The sequence below is a fragment of the Oncorhynchus masou genome, chromosome 31 (genome assembly GCF_036934945.1).
Source record: "Oncorhynchus masou masou isolate Uvic2021 chromosome 31, UVic_Omas_1.1, whole genome shotgun sequence".
Classification (NCBI taxonomy): Eukaryota; Metazoa; Chordata; class Actinopteri; order Salmoniformes; family Salmonidae; genus Oncorhynchus; species Oncorhynchus masou.
Window position 1 is genome coordinate 61,431,485 of NC_088242.1, and position 17,522 is coordinate 61,449,006.

The 17,522-nt window shown below is 43.6% G+C and overlaps 1 long non-coding RNA gene across 1 annotated transcript; it reads right to left on the reverse strand.

Moving 5' to 3' along the window:
* Window positions 1-12,494: 12,494 nt before the first annotated feature.
* LOC135524236 (uncharacterized) lies at window positions 12,495-16,973 on the reverse strand. Its single transcript, XR_010452920.1, has 2 exons — window positions 13,999-16,973; window positions 12,495-13,857 (listed from the first exon to the last, which is right to left on the reverse strand). It is a non-coding gene; the product is annotated as an uncharacterized LOC135524236 (long non-coding RNA).
* Between the last annotated feature and the right edge of the window lie 549 nt (window positions 16,974-17,522).

The following is a 17,522-nucleotide window of genomic DNA, read 5'->3' on the forward strand; positions in this document are numbered from 1 at the left end:
GGCAAAGGGGTCCGTCGTTGTCGTCGTCCCCCCTGCACTAATGACATATAACTTAGTGTTGCATCTGTGTTGTATTCTCAATTGGCACAAAGCAACTCATTTGTGTTGGGTATATTGTTTGCTCAGAGAGAGAGAGAGAGAGAGAGAAAGAAAGAGAAGGGAATGGAAGGTTGTGTCTGGGAGAGCCGCGTTGCCTAGTAGTGTGATTTCTAAGTCAACACAAATGACTATCACCTCTGACTCGTTACTTCTTTTTTTGACTCCAGTTACTTTCTAATGAAGTACTGCCAGCAGAATTAATAAAAGGCATGGATTTTCTTGCTTTCTGTAGTTATAGGACATAAAGAGCAGTAACTGGCTTGTTGGTATTTGATAAATCTTCACAAAAGTGAAGCTATTGTTTTTAACAAACAAGTAATGCTTGTAGGCAAACCACTCAAACCAACTGAGAATGGACAGTATAATAAAGGAAGGTTCAAAGTGTAAGATTAAGCACGATGGTCATTAGTTGCCTGTTTATGCTCATCACAATTTTCAATATGGTCCATTCTGGAAAATCTTCAAAAATTTGACCACATGAATAACTCAACCACTCAACAATCAGGACAACTAGCAGCTACCTGTCATAGGCTACTTACTGGATACGGCTCATTGGACTGGTATGTAAACTGTGTGGAACTGTGAAAACTGAACTTGATGGTTCACTTATGACAGAGGCTGTTAGAATGCACTGTCATCTGCTGGCCTCCCAGGATATTACAGGTGAAGGTGCAGATATTGGATAGGAATATGATGGCTAGTGCAGATGTGATGATGGTGGCCGTATATCTATTGTTCTTGGTGTGACAGTCATTTTGCATGGTTGATGCCCAGGAGTCTTTCTATACATTTTAAGTATAACAGAAACACGCTCAATCCAACTGCAGCTTGAGGCTGCAATCTCTGTGGTATATAATTTGTAACCAGGCTCCAGAGTCAAACTCCAGGTAGGCTATCAGTAATTCCAATGATTCTCAATCCTTCCCAATACTACTAACCTGGTCACACAGATCTGTATGTACCATATATGCATTAGATTAGTTAAACTACAACTCCTCCAGATGGTGTTTATTTTGGAATAATCTTTACAACAATCACTTTGAGTGTGATTTAGAATGAAGATACATAAAGTTATTGTTGCTGTGTCATAAAAAGCTAAGACCACTGAACAAACATACAGGCTAGCTACATAGAAAATATATGAAATACCAAACCCAGTGGTGTGGTGCCTGGAGAAGTGTGTATACTCTAATATTGCCCAAAATGTCCCAAACGGCAGGAAAGGCACCCTGTGTGGAAAATTCTATAAGAAACAGTTACATACACTCGGAATTAACTAACATGATAAATCCCATATTTGTCTTTCACAGTCAGGCCAAGCTTTACTGTGCAAGCAGTGGCGTAGTGCTTCAGGAGCGCGGAGGAGCAGTGCTCACTAAATGTATTTCAATTTGAGCTGGTTGAAACTATTTACTAATTTGACCTGGTAAAGCTATTTCTGTAAAATGTATTCTGAACATTTAAAACTGTTTAATTACCACAGACATTCCATTCCATGCGTTGCAATATTAAGCTATATGTAATTGTTTTTACAGTACGTTAGGCTATAGCCTACAAATGCCTATACCACTTCGTCATAGGCCTACTGGTAGTAGGCCTATATGCCTCGTAGCAAAAACCAAAAGAGATTCTCCAGAAACCCTGCCTCCAATAGACCAGGATAGCAAAGAGCCAGTCACAGTTGAGTCAGAAATCCAAACATGGGCATCCAAAGCACCACCACTACCACAATGGGCAACGGAGGACACCGACGTATGCCATACGAGTGAACAGAGCGAAGCAGCAAACAGCTCGTCCGAGAGAGAGTGGTACGAAGCACCACCACTACCCACAAACGACTTGGACTCCGAAGAACTATGGAGTGATATCATGGAAGCATTGAAGATAGAATAAGCAATGTATCGACCATGGTCGCCATACTATGTAATTGTTGAAGCTGTCCAAGGTTTCCTCTGAAATAAAATAGTATATATAGTGGAAGAACTCAATGCTAAGGCATGACTTCTCCACCATAGTGATTTGGACATTACTTAGAGAAATCATCCAGCAAAGAAAGGTAAATTACACTGTACTCTTTAACGCATTTACAAAGACAACGAATGAGTAGCTATTTCGTCATTAAACGCCGGTTGTATTTTTAAGTGATTTGAGGAAGGATTGTTGGTACATTGCGGGAAGTATGTGTTCATAACGATTCCAGCTGGGCTAGCCCCGCTTGATGTTATAACAGTGCTTGGCATACTACAGACAAGACGGGTCTCAAAACCCTAGAAATACTATAAACCCGGAGTGATAAAAACTTATTCAGTTGATATTGTATCTGGACCAAAGAGACGGTGTTAGCCTAGACTTTGAATCTAATCTTAACAGCGAAGTAATTTATCATAAGTAGTTAGAAAGTGACCTTTCTAAATTGATAAAAAGTAACTGTTTGAAAGGATCTGATTCAGAGGGGACCTTCAGCGAAAGAGCATTTTTTAAAAGGTAAATAATATTTTATATTATTTGAGGAAGTGTTTATGCATTAAAGTAATAAGGCATTAAAAGTGGCATAAAATAATTGCATTGCTTTAGAATATAACGCTGTAATAGAATAGGAGCCATTGAAACATTATAACCTGTAACCATTGTGATTTTATTATTGTATGTAATTATAAAGACCAAAAATAGAGTGATTTAATAAAAGCTAAAAACTATTGACTAGACACCAAAGGAACAATCTGGGGAGATAACTCTGACACTCCCGCTGAACAGAGAGCGATTTTGGTTGAAGGTTGAATAGCTGTAGCATAAAAGACAAAGCAACAGTGTGGAGTACCATTACTTTGCCTCTATATTATAATTATTCTGCACGATTCTTGTGATATTATTCTAGTGATAATAGTTGACGGACACTGTTTACAAAAGATAACTAAAAACAGTTCACCAAGCAATCACACAGTAAGAGAAAGTTAAAGGTGAGAACTAAACTATACGGACTCTATCACTTTGAAAACATACCCTAAAACCGAGCAATAGTAAGTGACAAGGAAAACGTCTAGTGTACCTCCGGATCACGTAAACAAGAAACACTTGCAGGGTTACACGAGCGGCCCTGATTATTGAGTAATAATCTTAAGCATCTATAGTGCCCTGTCCAATCCAGGGAACGGAGCGCTGAGCTAACAGATCACTGGTGGCCAAAGGGTGATCGTAAAAAAATAACAAGTTAGTTCTCGTGTTGTGACAGCCTACTGAAAATTATTTTTGTTTGTTACTGAACTGGCCGAATGGCAGAGCTGCCCATCATTTATCCTTCAGCACCAAGAGTTGGTTCAACTTCTTTAACATCATTGATCGATCCTGGCGCTGTCCTTTCAGCACCACCAAGAGCGCCCCAACCACTTAAAATTACATCTCATCTAGGTCTGTCGCCTACGCCTAATAGTCATACTCATCAAAAATCATAAGATTATTACTTCTCACTATGGTGCTCCTTTAGTAAAGTTAGATCAATGCAAGATCAATTAATTAGCATGTTTAATTAATTAGCATTTACATGACAAAACCGAATATAATACCATAGCATAGTAGGCCTATAGATTACTATTACACCAAAAACACCTAATTTCCAATGAGATGTTAGGATAGTTAGCTGAAGCTGAATAGTCTAATTGTTTTCCTCATACGCCAAAACTCATCAGAGCGCACCACTAGTAGGCAGGGTATATTCTTTGACACAAAATACAATAATACAATAAACGATAGTTCGTTAACAGCATCTGCTCTAATTTGCTCAGGAAACAGCCATTCAAAAGATCTAAATGCATATTCACATGAAACTGATTGAGATCAATCAAATGAGTTGCATGGAGATGCAGTTTGAACATTTCACCAGTAAAACGTGAATAATTATCATTCACAATTGACTGATGATGGCCTATTTTGAAATTGTGTAGCTTATACCTAACTTGGTGTTTGGACATTATTATGACTTTTTTTCTTGAGACAATATGTGTGGGTACAGGCAGACGTTGCAATTGGAAGATGCGTGTAGATTATATGTGTAACGGTTTTCTTCTGGTGGAAGAGAGGCGGACCAAAATGCAGCGTGGTTAGTTTTGTACATCTTTAATAAAGATGAAAATACAACAATCTACAAAAACAAGAAACGTAAAAAAAACGAAACAGTCCTATCTGGTGTCACAAACACAAAGACAGGAACAATCACCCACAAAACCCAACACAAAACAGGCTACCTAAATATGGTTCCCAATCCGAGACAATGACTAACACCTGCCTCTGATTGAGAACCATATCAGGCCAAACATGGAAATAGACCAACCAGACACACAACATAGAATGCCCACCCAGCTTACGTCCTGACCAACACTAAAACAAGAATAACACACAAGAACGATGGTCAGAACATGACAGTACCCCCCCCCCCCCCACTCCATAATTGTCTTAGTCCACCTCCTTAGCGTCCCTTGAGTGGCGACCCTCGCCACTGACCTTGGCCTAGGAACCCTAACAACGGGCCCCACTGGACTGAGGGGGAGCTCGGGACTGAGGGGGAGCTCGCGACTGAGGGGGAGCTCGGGACTGAGGGGGAGCTCGGGACTGAGGGGGAGCTCGGGACTGAGAGGAGGCTCAGGCAGGTTGATGGCTCTGGCAGATCCTGGCTGGCTGGCAGTCCTGGCAGATCCTGGCTGGCGGTCCTGGCAGATCCTGGCTGACTGGCGGTTACGGCAGATCCTGGCAGACTGGCGGTTCCGGCAGATCCTGGCAGACTGGCGGTTCCGGCAGATCCTGGCTGACTGGCGGTTCCGGCAGATCCTGGCTGACTGGCGGTTCCGGCAGATCCTGGCTGACTGGCGGTTCCGGCAGATCCTGGCTGACTGGCGGTTCCGGCAGATCCTGGCTGACTGGCGGTTCCGGCAGATCCTGGCTGACTGGCGGTTCCGGCAGATCCTGGCTGACTGGCAGTTCCGGCAGATCCTGGCTGAATGGCGGATCCTGGCAGACTGGCAGATCTTGAAGATCCTGGCAGACTGGCGGGTCCTGGCAGACTGACGGCTCTGGCAGATCCTGGCTGACTGGCAGTTCTGGCAGATCCTGGCTGACTGGCGGATCCTGGCTGACTGGCGGCTCCTGGCTGACTGGCGGCTCCTGGCTGACTGGCGGCTCCTGGCTGACTGGCGGCTCCTGGCTGACTGGCGGCTCCTGGCGGCTCCTGGCTGACTGGCGGCACTGGCGGCTCCTGGCTGACTGGCGGCTCCTTGCAGACTGGCGGCACTGGCGGCTCCTTGCAGACTGGCGCCACTGGCGGCTCCTTGCAGACTGGCGGCACTGGCGGCTCCTTGCAGACTGGCGGCTCCTTGCAGACTGGCGGCTCCTTGCAGACTGGCGGCTCCTTGCAGACTGGCGGCTTCTTGCAGACTGGTGGCGCTGGGCAGACTGGCGGCACTGGCGGCGCTGGGCAGACGGGTGGCAAGAAAACAAGAAAAACACACAATGGTCAGAACGTGACAATATGCATATTATATGATAGGCTTTTCAAATGGCTATATCTGTTGGTACAAACTTGGATTGAGGAAATCATGCTGTTATTTACAATTTTGTTGCGCTCCCTCACTTAAAAAAGAGAGCACCTCACCACTGTGTGCAAGTAGGCTAATAGTAGGCCTGCTATTGAAACAGATAAATGACTGTCAACTGAGCCAGAAATTAACAGGTTTCTGATTTCTCCCATTTCTTTTCAGGTTTTCGCTGTCAAGTCACTTTTTTATGTAGAACAAACAACAGCATTGTATGTTCTATGTCCATAACAAGGCTTAAACCTAAATTAGGAGACCACTTTTGAGGTCTGGGAAAAATCTAAGAAATGTTGATTTGAGTGTAGTTACCCCTTAATTCAAGTGCACAGGCACCTATCACTGTTGTTTGGTTAGCAGTGTTTCTGTTGCACATGAGATGGAGTTTGCAAAACAAATGGCCACTGAATTGATGCTGAATTGATGGCCCACTTCTCATATGAAGTCTGTGATATGTATACCAATCCATACGTAACACTGAATTAGGACATGTCTTAACAAGTGTCATTCTTTTCTTAGGACAAAGAAGATTGTCAATTTTTCCTTATCAAAGAGAGGTTTTGAAAGCCTTATGTGATCAGGGACAGCTGAGGCAGCTGCCAGAACTGGACTATCGGAGAGTGTGGTGGAGGTCATTAATGTTCTGGTTTGTATTCTATAACATAAGAAAGTGTCTTTTTGTAATATCTCTATGGGTTCTGGGCAAAACATTTGTGTCACACTCTGATCCTTTTTATGTCTCTATTTTGGTTTGGTCAGGGCGTGAGTTGAGGTGTGCATTCTATGTTTTGTGTTTCTATGATTTTCTATTTCAATGTTTTGGCCGGGTATGGTTCTCAATCAGGGACAGCTGTCTATTGTTGTCTCTGATTGGGAACCATACTTAGGTAGATTTTTTTCCCACCGTTCTTTGTGGGAAGTTGTATTTGTTTGCGGGCACTATTGCCTTTAGCGTCACGGTTTTGTATGGTTTATTGTTTTTTGTCGGCGTCATTCTCAAATAAAGTAAAATGTACGCTCACCACGCTGCACCTTGGTCCTCATTCTTCAACAGCCATGACAATTTGGCTAAGGACTACTTAGGAAACATCCTATGGCCTTACTGATGATTCACCTTTTATATAAGACAATCATTCAAAGCATCCTAACCTGCTTCCTTGGGTGGGATGGTTGGCACCGTCAAATCACAAAGCATCCCATCACTCTACAAATCAAGAACCATCTATAAATCCAGACAATTTTACTAAGTCACATCCACTACACAACCAGTACCAACTGCTGCTGTCAGGTTGAAGGTTCAAAACCCCAGTCTGTAGAACAAACAGGGCACACAAGACATTCTTATCAACCAGCATCAGGTTCCTAAATACAGGAAGACTAAACCGTAACCCAGCACTTACAGTATACCTCGATTTATTTGTCTATCTGACCTCGTGAAGTATTTTGCTATGATATTCATGTTGTATTTAAGTGAAGTGTTGAATGTCCTGTGATGTGTTACATGTGTGCCATTATTCCCAAACAAATGCCATTAGGGAACAATGAAGTATTCATTCATCCATTGTTGTCGTGCTATTGGATTCCCTCATTTGGTCCCAATGCACTCCCTACCCCTTCCCCTTGTCTAGCTATCAGAGGGGTATGACTTCAAATTCATTACAAAATAACATGCAAATCCTAGATCCTTTCCTCTGCTGTTGTGATAATGCTGATACTTTTTTCCAGTAGCTGTTTATGTTGCCTCTAGTTTCATATTGCCTGGTAAAACCCAGATTCAAAACTCCCCTCGTTGCCCCTCTAGTTGTGACACAATACAGATAATTCATAGTATATAAGGGCTCTTTTTTCAATCATCTGCGAGATAAAAAGCTGAGTTGGTGGAGCAATATTTTTGTGTCTACTCTTTTAATAAAGAGTAGACAAAATGCATTTCTCAAATCGGTGTGTCTTTGTAGGTTCATTATTATTACTTTTAGATGAATTATCAGAGGGGTTTCTCTTCAGAACTTTATGGGTCTAACAACAAATTCTAAAGTATACTGACTCCATCTGACACATATTTATTACTTAGTTTCAACAAGTAAATGTTTTGTTGTTGTAATGCTTTGATAGAATAGATAAAACAACGTCACTGACATTGTCATGTTTTCTGTTGTATGTCAGGAGTTATGGAAGGTACACTGACTCTTTTCACCAACTCTTTTCCGATAAGCATTTTTGGGTATTGTATTTCTTTAACATCTAATTTCATGTATTATTAATCTTGTCTATTTCTACATAATTTTTAGTTAGGTTATCGAGTTGGAAGGTATGGGAGGGGAAAGGAATTTGTTGAGGGCCAGGATCTGATCAGCAAGTTTTCTGTACACTTTTCTGGTACACATATTTAAAAAATAACTTTACCACTTATCCTCAAGCATACAGCTAACTTGATCACACTGTTGCAGGACAACTTTTATGCAATACAGGACATTTTTTTTGTCAGCTCTTTGGTCTTGGTCATAGTGGAGTTTGGAGTGTGACTGTTTGAGATTGTGGGCAGGTGTCTTTTATACTGATAACAAGTTCAAACAGGTGCCATTAATACAGGTAACGAGTGGAGGACAGACGAGCCTCTTAAAGAATAAGTTACAGGTCTGTGAGAGCCAGAAATCTTGCTTGTTTGTAGGTGACCAAATACTTATTTTCCACCATAATTTGCAAATAAATTCATTAAAAATCCTACAATGTGATTTTCTGGATTTTTTTCTAATTTTGTCTGTCATAGTTGAAGTGTACCTATGATGAAAATTACAGGCCTCTCATCTTTTTAAGTGGGAGAACTTGCACAATTGGTGGCTGACTAAATATGTTTTTGCCCCACTGTATATATGGCCATCCACCACTTGTTATTGTTTTTTATGGGCCAACGTGTCTGCTGATTATTTTGGAATATCTGTTTGCAGCTGGGGGTGGTGCTGGGCCTAGAGCTGGACATGGAGATGGGAGTGGAGCTGGACATGGAGATGGGAGTGGAGCTGGGCCTGGAGATGGGAGTGGTGCTGGGTCTGGGCCTTTAACTGGAGGTTGGGCTGAGGCTGGAGGTTGGGCTGCACCAGGACCTGTGTCTAATTCCCTGGAGGATGGAAATAATATATGCATGTACACTGAGTAGACAAAACATTAAGAACACCTGCTCCTTCCATGGCATAGACTAACCAGATGAATCCAGGTGAAAGCTATGGTCCCTTATTGATGTCACTTGTTAAATCAATGTAGATGAAGGGGAGGAGACCGGTTAAAGAAGGATTTCTAAGCCTTGAGACTGTGGGAAGCATTGGAGTCAACATGAGCCAGCATCCCTGTGGAACACTTTTGACACGTTGTCGAGTCAAATCAAAATCGTATTTGTCACATACGCCGAATACAACAGGTGTAGACCTTACAGGGAAATTGTCACGTTCATCATCGTGAGGAGACCAAGGCGCTGTGTGGTAAGCGTACATCTGTTAATGGACTGACCCGTGGCCCGTCGCCGGAGGTTCCGGGCTGTGGCCCGTCGCCGGAGGTTCCGGGCTGTGGCCCGTCGCCGGAGGTTCCGGGCTGTGGCCCGTCGCCCGTCACTGGAGGTTCCGGGCTGTGGCCCGTCGCTGGAGGTTCCGGACAGTGGACTGTCGGAGGTTCCAGACTGCCGTGGCGCACTGTAGGCCTGGTGCCGGCACTGGTGTTACCTTGGGGACAAGTGCAAGGAGCAACATTATGTACAAAACAAGTTACAAACAACGCGAAAAAACAAACAAAATGGCAAGGTTGGTTAAGAGCCAATAAGACGGCAGCCCTACCTTCCGGAGTCATCTTCAATACTTTATCCAGTTTATTGACCAGATACTCTAGTGACCATTCGAAGAATGAAAAGAAATGTCTTAAAAAATGGAAGGCAGTCGGGAGGAGGCAAGATCAGGTGGGACCATTCTAGCCAATGAGAGGGCAGATACCCGTGTAAACAACAGGCACAACGGTTTCCCTTAGCTACCACAGCCATAAATCTAAATTATATAAGGCGAGGTTTATGACTTTGTGATAACTAATGACGACAAGGCTCAACTCATATATCAAGTGTTTTTTTTCCAAAGTTGCCGGGATGTGAGGTGTCCTACTTAAATCAGTACACTTGTAACAACTTAATCATTAATAAATGTCTATTTGATCAAATACGCAACACATAGCAAATAAGCCATTACATTTTTTGTTAACCAAATTCAACACGCTCTCATTGACCTTCATACAAGAACTGAACTTTTGAAAGCTGATGGGATGGAAGGCAAAGTTGAAGTTGTTGTGCCACTGCTACAAGGGAAGTTCTACATCAAAATGCAGATTGTGACATCCCAACTTGTACTTGTCCAGCTCCGATGAAAGTTTAGATTTATTTCTGTGTTTGTTTTGTTACTCCACTGGCGTCTATATTCTATCACGTTGCATCATTCATGAAGAAGGAAGTATGTCACTTCCAGATTTCAAAAACCAATGCGTGCACAACTATGGGGCAAAACATACAGGGTTGGCTTAGATTGTTGACAACGTGTAAGCTCTTCAAATGTTTATTGTTTAATGTTTATTGAGAACATAAATACATTTCCACATTAAGCACTTGTTGTCTCAAATACATCATTACAGTTGTTGGTTAGCCCGCAAGTACACTCAACTGAAATGATACATTTTGTTTACAGTATACTAAAATTAACTATTATTATATCCTCTACGGGATCGGTGCCCCCCGCGGGACAGTTGAGCTAATGTGATTAACATGACGTTGTAAGTAACAAGAACATTTCCCAGGATGTAGACATGTCTTATATTGGCAGAAAGCTTAAATTATTGCTAATTTAACTGCACTGTCCAATTTACAGTAGCTATTACAGTGAAAAAAACACCATGCTATTGTTTTAAAAATTATTTAAAAACAATTACCCCCTTTTTCTCCCCAATTTCGTGGTATCCAATTGTTAGTTACTATCTTGTCTCATCGCTACAACTCCCATACGGGCTCGGGAGAGACGAAAGTCAAAAGCCATGCTTCCTCCGAAACACAACCCAACCAAGCCGCACTGCTTCTTAACACAGCGCGCATCCAACCCGGAAGCCAGCAACACCAATGTGCAGGAAGAAACACCGTGCACCTGGTGACCTTGGTTACTGTGCACTGCGCCCAACCCGCCACAGGAGTCGCTGGTGCACGATGAGACAAGGATATCCCTACCTGCCAAACCCTTCCTAACCCGGACGACGCTAGGCCAATTGTGTGTCGCCCCACGGACCTCCCGGTCACGGCCGGCTGCGACAGAGCCTGGGCGCGAACCCAGAGTCTCTGGTGGCACAGCTAGCGCTGCAGTGCCCTAGGCCACTGCGCCACCCGGGAGGCCACCATGCTATTGTTTGAAGAGAGTGCACAAAAAAATGTATCACGGCAACTGGTTTGATACATTCACCTCTGAAGGTAAATAATGTACTTACATTCAGTAATCTTGCTCTGATTTGTCATCCTGAGGGTCCCAGAGATACAATGTAGCATAGTTTGTTTGATAAAATCTATTTTTATATTCAAATTTAGGAACTGGGTTCTACAGTTTGAACCCCTGCTGAGAGACTGGGGGGAAAAGCAGGAGCTGAGACAAAACACTGGTTGACTTGACAAACAAGACGAACATACAAACAGAGAACACAGGTATAAGTACCCAGGGGATAATGGGGAAGATGGGCGACACCTGTAGGGGGGTGGAGACAAGCACAAGGACAGATGAAACAGATCAGGGCGTGACAGTCGGCCTACTTACATTTAAGGACCAAAACATGGGCTATTTTGAATAAGGCCATTGCATTTCTAAAGATGTTTAATAAATGAGAGGAAAACATTTGAGTAGCATAGCAAAGCAATTAAGTATCCTAACTGGCTGTTATTTGAGCACGCCAGCTTGTAGTCCTAAAACCCGGGAATAAGTTACCTCTGGTTCGTTCAGCCATCCTTATGGGAAAAATGAATGGAGATTGAATGTGGGAATTTAAGAATAGGGTTTTATATGTTTTGTTCTATGAGATAATAGCAGTCAGTTAACATGACCTTTATGAATCCTTTATTATGAATCCTTTGTGATTTCTGTTTTTTATTATATAAATTCTTAAAAATTAACATTAGCTGATAAAGATAATCTCATAGAACAAAACTAATAGTATCTCCTAAGCTTGTGTTTACCACATACCGCACACATATGCTTAATTTACACTTCATGACATGGCTTATAAACAAATGACACTTTGATTAATGATTTATGAACATGAGCAGTATCTAGGAGTCACTACTGTAGTGCTGTTGAAATCGGACAGTGAGTTAATAATAAAGTTAAACTGTCCTTACTCTTCTGAAACATGTTTGTTAACTCAGACTTTACAACACAAGTCCATAGTTTTATATCCCACACATGCATGCCCTGAGTATCAGATGTGTCCTTTTATGTTCCAGTGCAGTCGAAAGAAAGGTTATGTGGTGTAGGCCTAATTCTGAAGCAAACTGGCCTGGTTGAATGCCCAGTCCAAAGCAGTGTGTGTGTGTGTGTGTGTGTGTGTGAATAGCCTTATGCCTCGATCACACTGACAGATGTATTGTGCAAATTGGTAAGCAGCATCATCTGGATATGTGTACAACAAAAGTTCAACATTCACTTTCTGCTTACATTTCTGTCAAGCCGTCTACACATACAGTTTGACGCAAACGTTGGAAAAATCCAATTTATGCATGTCATGAACCGGCTCAAAGCCCGTAACAAAAGGGAGACAACGTGGAGATAAGGAGTAACAAAATATATATTTATTAAATGAGTAACTAAGTATAATATACAATGGTGTGTGTAATCAGTAATCAGTAGTGTAAGTGAGTGTTTTGCAGGCATGAATGTGATAATGCAGGGTGTTGAAAGATGCTAAAGCAAACAACCAAAAAAACACCAAGAAACACAACAAAATCTATAAAGGAGAGAGTTTCTTCCATGAATGGGGAAGTGGTGTATTTATCCTGGGACACACCGGGCCCAGGTGTTTCCCATGTAGCTGACGAACCCCCCAACTCCCCCCACCGGCATCAAGAACAAAGACAGAATATGGCAGACAGAGTGGGAGGGTCGTCACAATGCATCACACAGAACGCACTGAAACCGCCTCTCCAATACAACGTTGCAAGGCAAACACAGCATTCCATTAGAAATAAACATACTTCTAGTGTACCAAATGGCAAAGCACTGTCGCTGTGATTGAGGCATTACTCATGTAGGCCTGTCTATGCTTGCTGTGTAGTCATGTGGATCGCGTATCAGCCAGACTGAATATGGGTAGCCTATACTACATTCACAATAGAGCTGTAGTATGATCTAAAATAAGGACGCGCGACAACCAGGTTCTAGCTCCAGCCTGTTTATTAACCTAACCCTCGCATGTCCTGCATAGGTACGGATACCCCCAAGGGTCATCCTACTACATCTTCCCCTCTCCCATGAACAAGAACTCAACATGCATAACCACTGAAGCATAACTGAAATTCTCTCTCCTCATTCTCTCTCCTTCACCCTCTTTTCGTGCATTTTCTGTGGCCTCCGTCTGTGTGGCTGGTAGATCTGGAAGAGCTCTGAGGTGTGTTTTGTTCCTTCATACCTCTCCTGAGCCTGTGTCCACCACATAGGAGCGTGGGGCATCCGCTTTCCTCAGCACTATTGCTGGTGTCTTTGAGTTTGTAATCCACACGCGTTGACCTTCGGTCAACTCTGGCCTCTCCTTAGCACGGTGTCTCCGATTAAAGTCTCCAGTTTGCGTTTGTTTCAGCCGTTTGTCCCTCTCAGCGAAGGCCTTCCTGTTAGGCCCTCTGTGTTTAAGCTGAGCCGGCGAGACAGGCAATCTCCTGCCCATCAGGAGATCAGCAGGCAACGGCCCATGATGCAGTGGTGTAACTCTGTAAGCTAACAGAGCCCTGTATGGATCCTTGTTCTTTTTCAGCAGTCCCTTGACTGTTTTCACAGCTCTCTCTGCCTCACCATTACTCTGTGCATGGTAGGGGCTGCTGGTCACATGTATGAAGTCATATTCTGCGGCAAAAGCAGAAAAGGAGCTCGCAGAGAACTGGGGAGCGTTATCTGTAACCAGGACCTCAGCGACCCCTTGCCTGGGAAAAAATTGACTTTAATCCATTGATAACACTAGCTGATGTGGTTATGGGTGTCTTTGCTATTTCAATGCATCTTGAGTAGTAATCTACCACTAGCAGATAAGTGTCATTCTTCCAATAGAACATATCCACCCCTACCTTTTGCCATGGCCGTTTTGGCAGCTCCGTTGACATCATTGGCTCCGGATGACAAGGTTGACATTTTGTACAGACCTCACACTGGGCCACTAGCTTGGCAATCTGAGTACTCAGACCAAGCCACCACACAGACTGTTGAGCCCACAGTCTGCATTTGGTTATCTCCATGTGTCCATCATGCACTCCGTCTAGCATTTCTTGTTGTAGAGTCTCTGGGATAACTATCCGTTGTCCTTTCATGAGAAGGTCTCCATTACAGTGGAAGTCACTTTGGTGAACCCAATAGGGCTTCAGCAGCTGAGGCAGTTCCTCCTGCCTGGGCTATCCCTTTTTGCACTATCTGTTGGCAGATATGGTCTCGTTGTTGCTCCTCTGCAATCTGCTGCAGTTTGGTCTGAGATGCAGGTAGACTGTCCCTTATTGCATTAATGGACACCTGTACCTCACCCTCTAGCCATTGCTCCTCCTCTGATAATGGATGTTTAATTGGGGCCCTGGAGAGTTCAACTGCTGTGATCAGTGCCTTCCCTGGCACATACACAATTTTGTAATCTCAGTAATCTGAGGCGGAAGCGCAGAACTCTGGGAGGCAAGTCGTCCAGTGCTTTTGTCCCTAACAGAGCCAACAGCGGTTTATGGTCAGTCTCTGCTGTAAACTGCAGGCCAATAAGGTATTGGCTGAGCCTTTCACAAGCCCATGTGATAGCCAACGCCTCCTTCTCCACTTGACCATATCTTTGCTCTGTGTCGGATAAGCTTCGGGAGATGTAAGCTATTGGACGCCACTCCATGTTGTCCTGCATCTGTGTGAGGTCCGCCCCTAGCCCAAAGGATGATGCATCTGCTGATACTTTTGTCTTAGCGTGGGGACGGTACTGGGCCAGCACTCTCTGTGAGGCCAGATCTCCTTTGATTTTGTCAAACGCTACCTGTTGCATGTGACCCCATAACCAGTCATTCTCTTTGGCTAGTAAGTCTCTCAGAGGTTTGGTTGTATCTGAGAACTGTGGGAGGAACTTACCCACATATGTGGCCATGCCTAAGAAGGTCCTGACTTCAGCCACATTCTGGGGTCTGGGCATATCTGTGATGGCGCTGATCTTCTCTGGGTCCGGCTCTATTCCAGCTGCACTGATTTTGTGTCCCAAGAACAAGACCTCTGATTGTGCAAAAGTTAATTTTTCATTGAGTGTCAGGCCAGTCTCCTGGAGTTGGTTCAGAACTGCTGTGAGCCTTACATCATGTTCTGCTCTGTCCCTTCCACGTGGACTATGAAGCCACTCAACCCATCCAACAGCTGGGACATGCGTCTTTGGAAATGCTCAGGGCCGGAAGCGATTCCAAATGGAAAAACATTAAAACAGTAACGGCCAAACGGTGTTATAAATGTTGTGAGTGTCCTACTCTCTGATGACAGCGGTATCTGCCAGAAACCTGAGCGGGCATCCAGCTTTGTGAAGACTTGTGAGCCATCCAACTGAGCAAGTGACTGCTCCACTGATGGTAAGATGTGTCTCTCTGCAGAGTGCCTCATTCAATTTAGTCATGTCCACACAGATCCTTATTTCCCCATTGGCTTTTGGGACCACTACCATCCCTGCACACCAGTCTGTGGGACTCTCTATTTTAGACACTGCCCCAATTTCTTCCATCCTCCCCAACTCTTCCTTTACTCTGGCCAATAAAGGGATAGGCACCCGGCGGGGGGTGGTAAGGGCGTAGGGGACAGCATCCTCTTTCAGGCGGATTTTGTAGTCACCTTCTATCCTTCCTAGACCAGAAAATACTTTTGGGAATTTCTTTTTAAAAACCTCACCTGGGTCCTCTAATTCGCTCACACTCTCAATGAGTTGCAATGCTTCAAATGCTGGCAGCCCCATCAACGGTCTGGCTCGAGAGTCAATGATGAAGACAGGCTGGATGGCACTTTAGTCTTTACTCTCCAGTTTAATCACCTAAGTGCCCTACCACTGGTAAAATCTTATTACTGGGCCCGTACAGTTATTTGTTTGTAGAGAGCAAAAGGCCAGTGTTGGATCCTGTGTTTTACATTATAGCCTTTAGTATATATATATGATTAAATATCATCTGATGTTGGTTGTGTGAGGTGTCTGCATTTGTGCACTGGAGCATCATTATGAGATTAAACTATTGCTTGCTACTTGCCTGTTTGTGTGACAAGAACTGAGTAACATGGTGTGACCTGGATGTTGCAAATCTGTAGATAACAGCCCAGCAGATGCTTTGTCCTTGTGTTTGTATGTAACAATATTGAGCACATGGTGTGACTTGCTGTATCTTACAAAGTTGTGATAGGGAGGGGTGGTCATCACGAGGTTTAACTGAGATGGAAAAATACTGAACAACACTATAGCAATAGCAGGAACTGAGCAACTGTTCTAACTAGGCTGCGATACCAGAACAGGAAGGATCTATACATCGAGGACAGAGAACTCCAAGAAGCGCCAAGAGGCGGGGACCCGCCTGAGCGCCTGCAATAGGCTGGGCAAGTTTAAACCACGCCCAGTCTCTACTGTGATAGACATAGTTTCAACACGTCTGTTGGCCTATCACAGTATAAAGAATACTGTTTACATACATCCTGTCAGTTCTCTGTTCTGCCCTGCGTGGTATTACAGAGAGCCCGTATATACGAAAGTTGCATTTGCCATTTATTACTTAGCTAATAAAAAATACATAGTATAAAATCGGTGACTCATTGTTATATTTATCCTGATACCAGATTCGAATTTACGCAACTCTAACACCAGATATAGCTATACAGCCTAGTCGGGATAGCTGTCACTGCTGCCCCAGTGTCTAGTTTAAATGACACAACCTCCACATTGAGTTTAATGTCTGAATGCCAGCCCGCATTGTTTTCCTTTACTTCTCCCAGAAAGATGCTGTCCTGCTGTGCCTCCTCTGAGACCTCATGCATTTGCTTTAATCGACAGACAGCTGAAAAGTGTCCTCTCCTATGACATTTCCTGCATTCCGCATCCTTTGCTGGGCAATCTTTCCATCTGTGGAAAGGGGATTTCCCACATTTGCGACAAACACTTGAACTAGCTACTGGTGCTGTCTGTGATTGTTTTCTCCACGTCTGTCTCTGTTCTGTGTTCCCTTCCGTTTTTTTAGCTCTGAAAATGCATGTATTTCCTCACTCTCTTCGTTCTGCGAGGAGTTGCTGTCGCGCAGTATCGTCTGCTGTCTTTTTATTGTCTCACTCTGCCTAACCTGGTTTACAGCTTTGGACAAGGTAAATTGGGAATCCAACTAACTTTTCATCAAGTTATATTTCTTATTCCGACCACAATCCGATCTCGGATCAGCTCTTCCTTGAGCGCGCCAAACTGTCAATGTTCTGCTAGTTTGTGAACAGCTGTGACAAAACTGTCGGTGGTGTCACCCTGCTCCTGTTGGCGCATATTAAACCTAGCTCTCACAAAAATAATGTTGTGTCTCCCTACAAAATGCGTTTCAAAACAGTCTTTAACGGCACTGTGGTTAAGTTTCTCTTC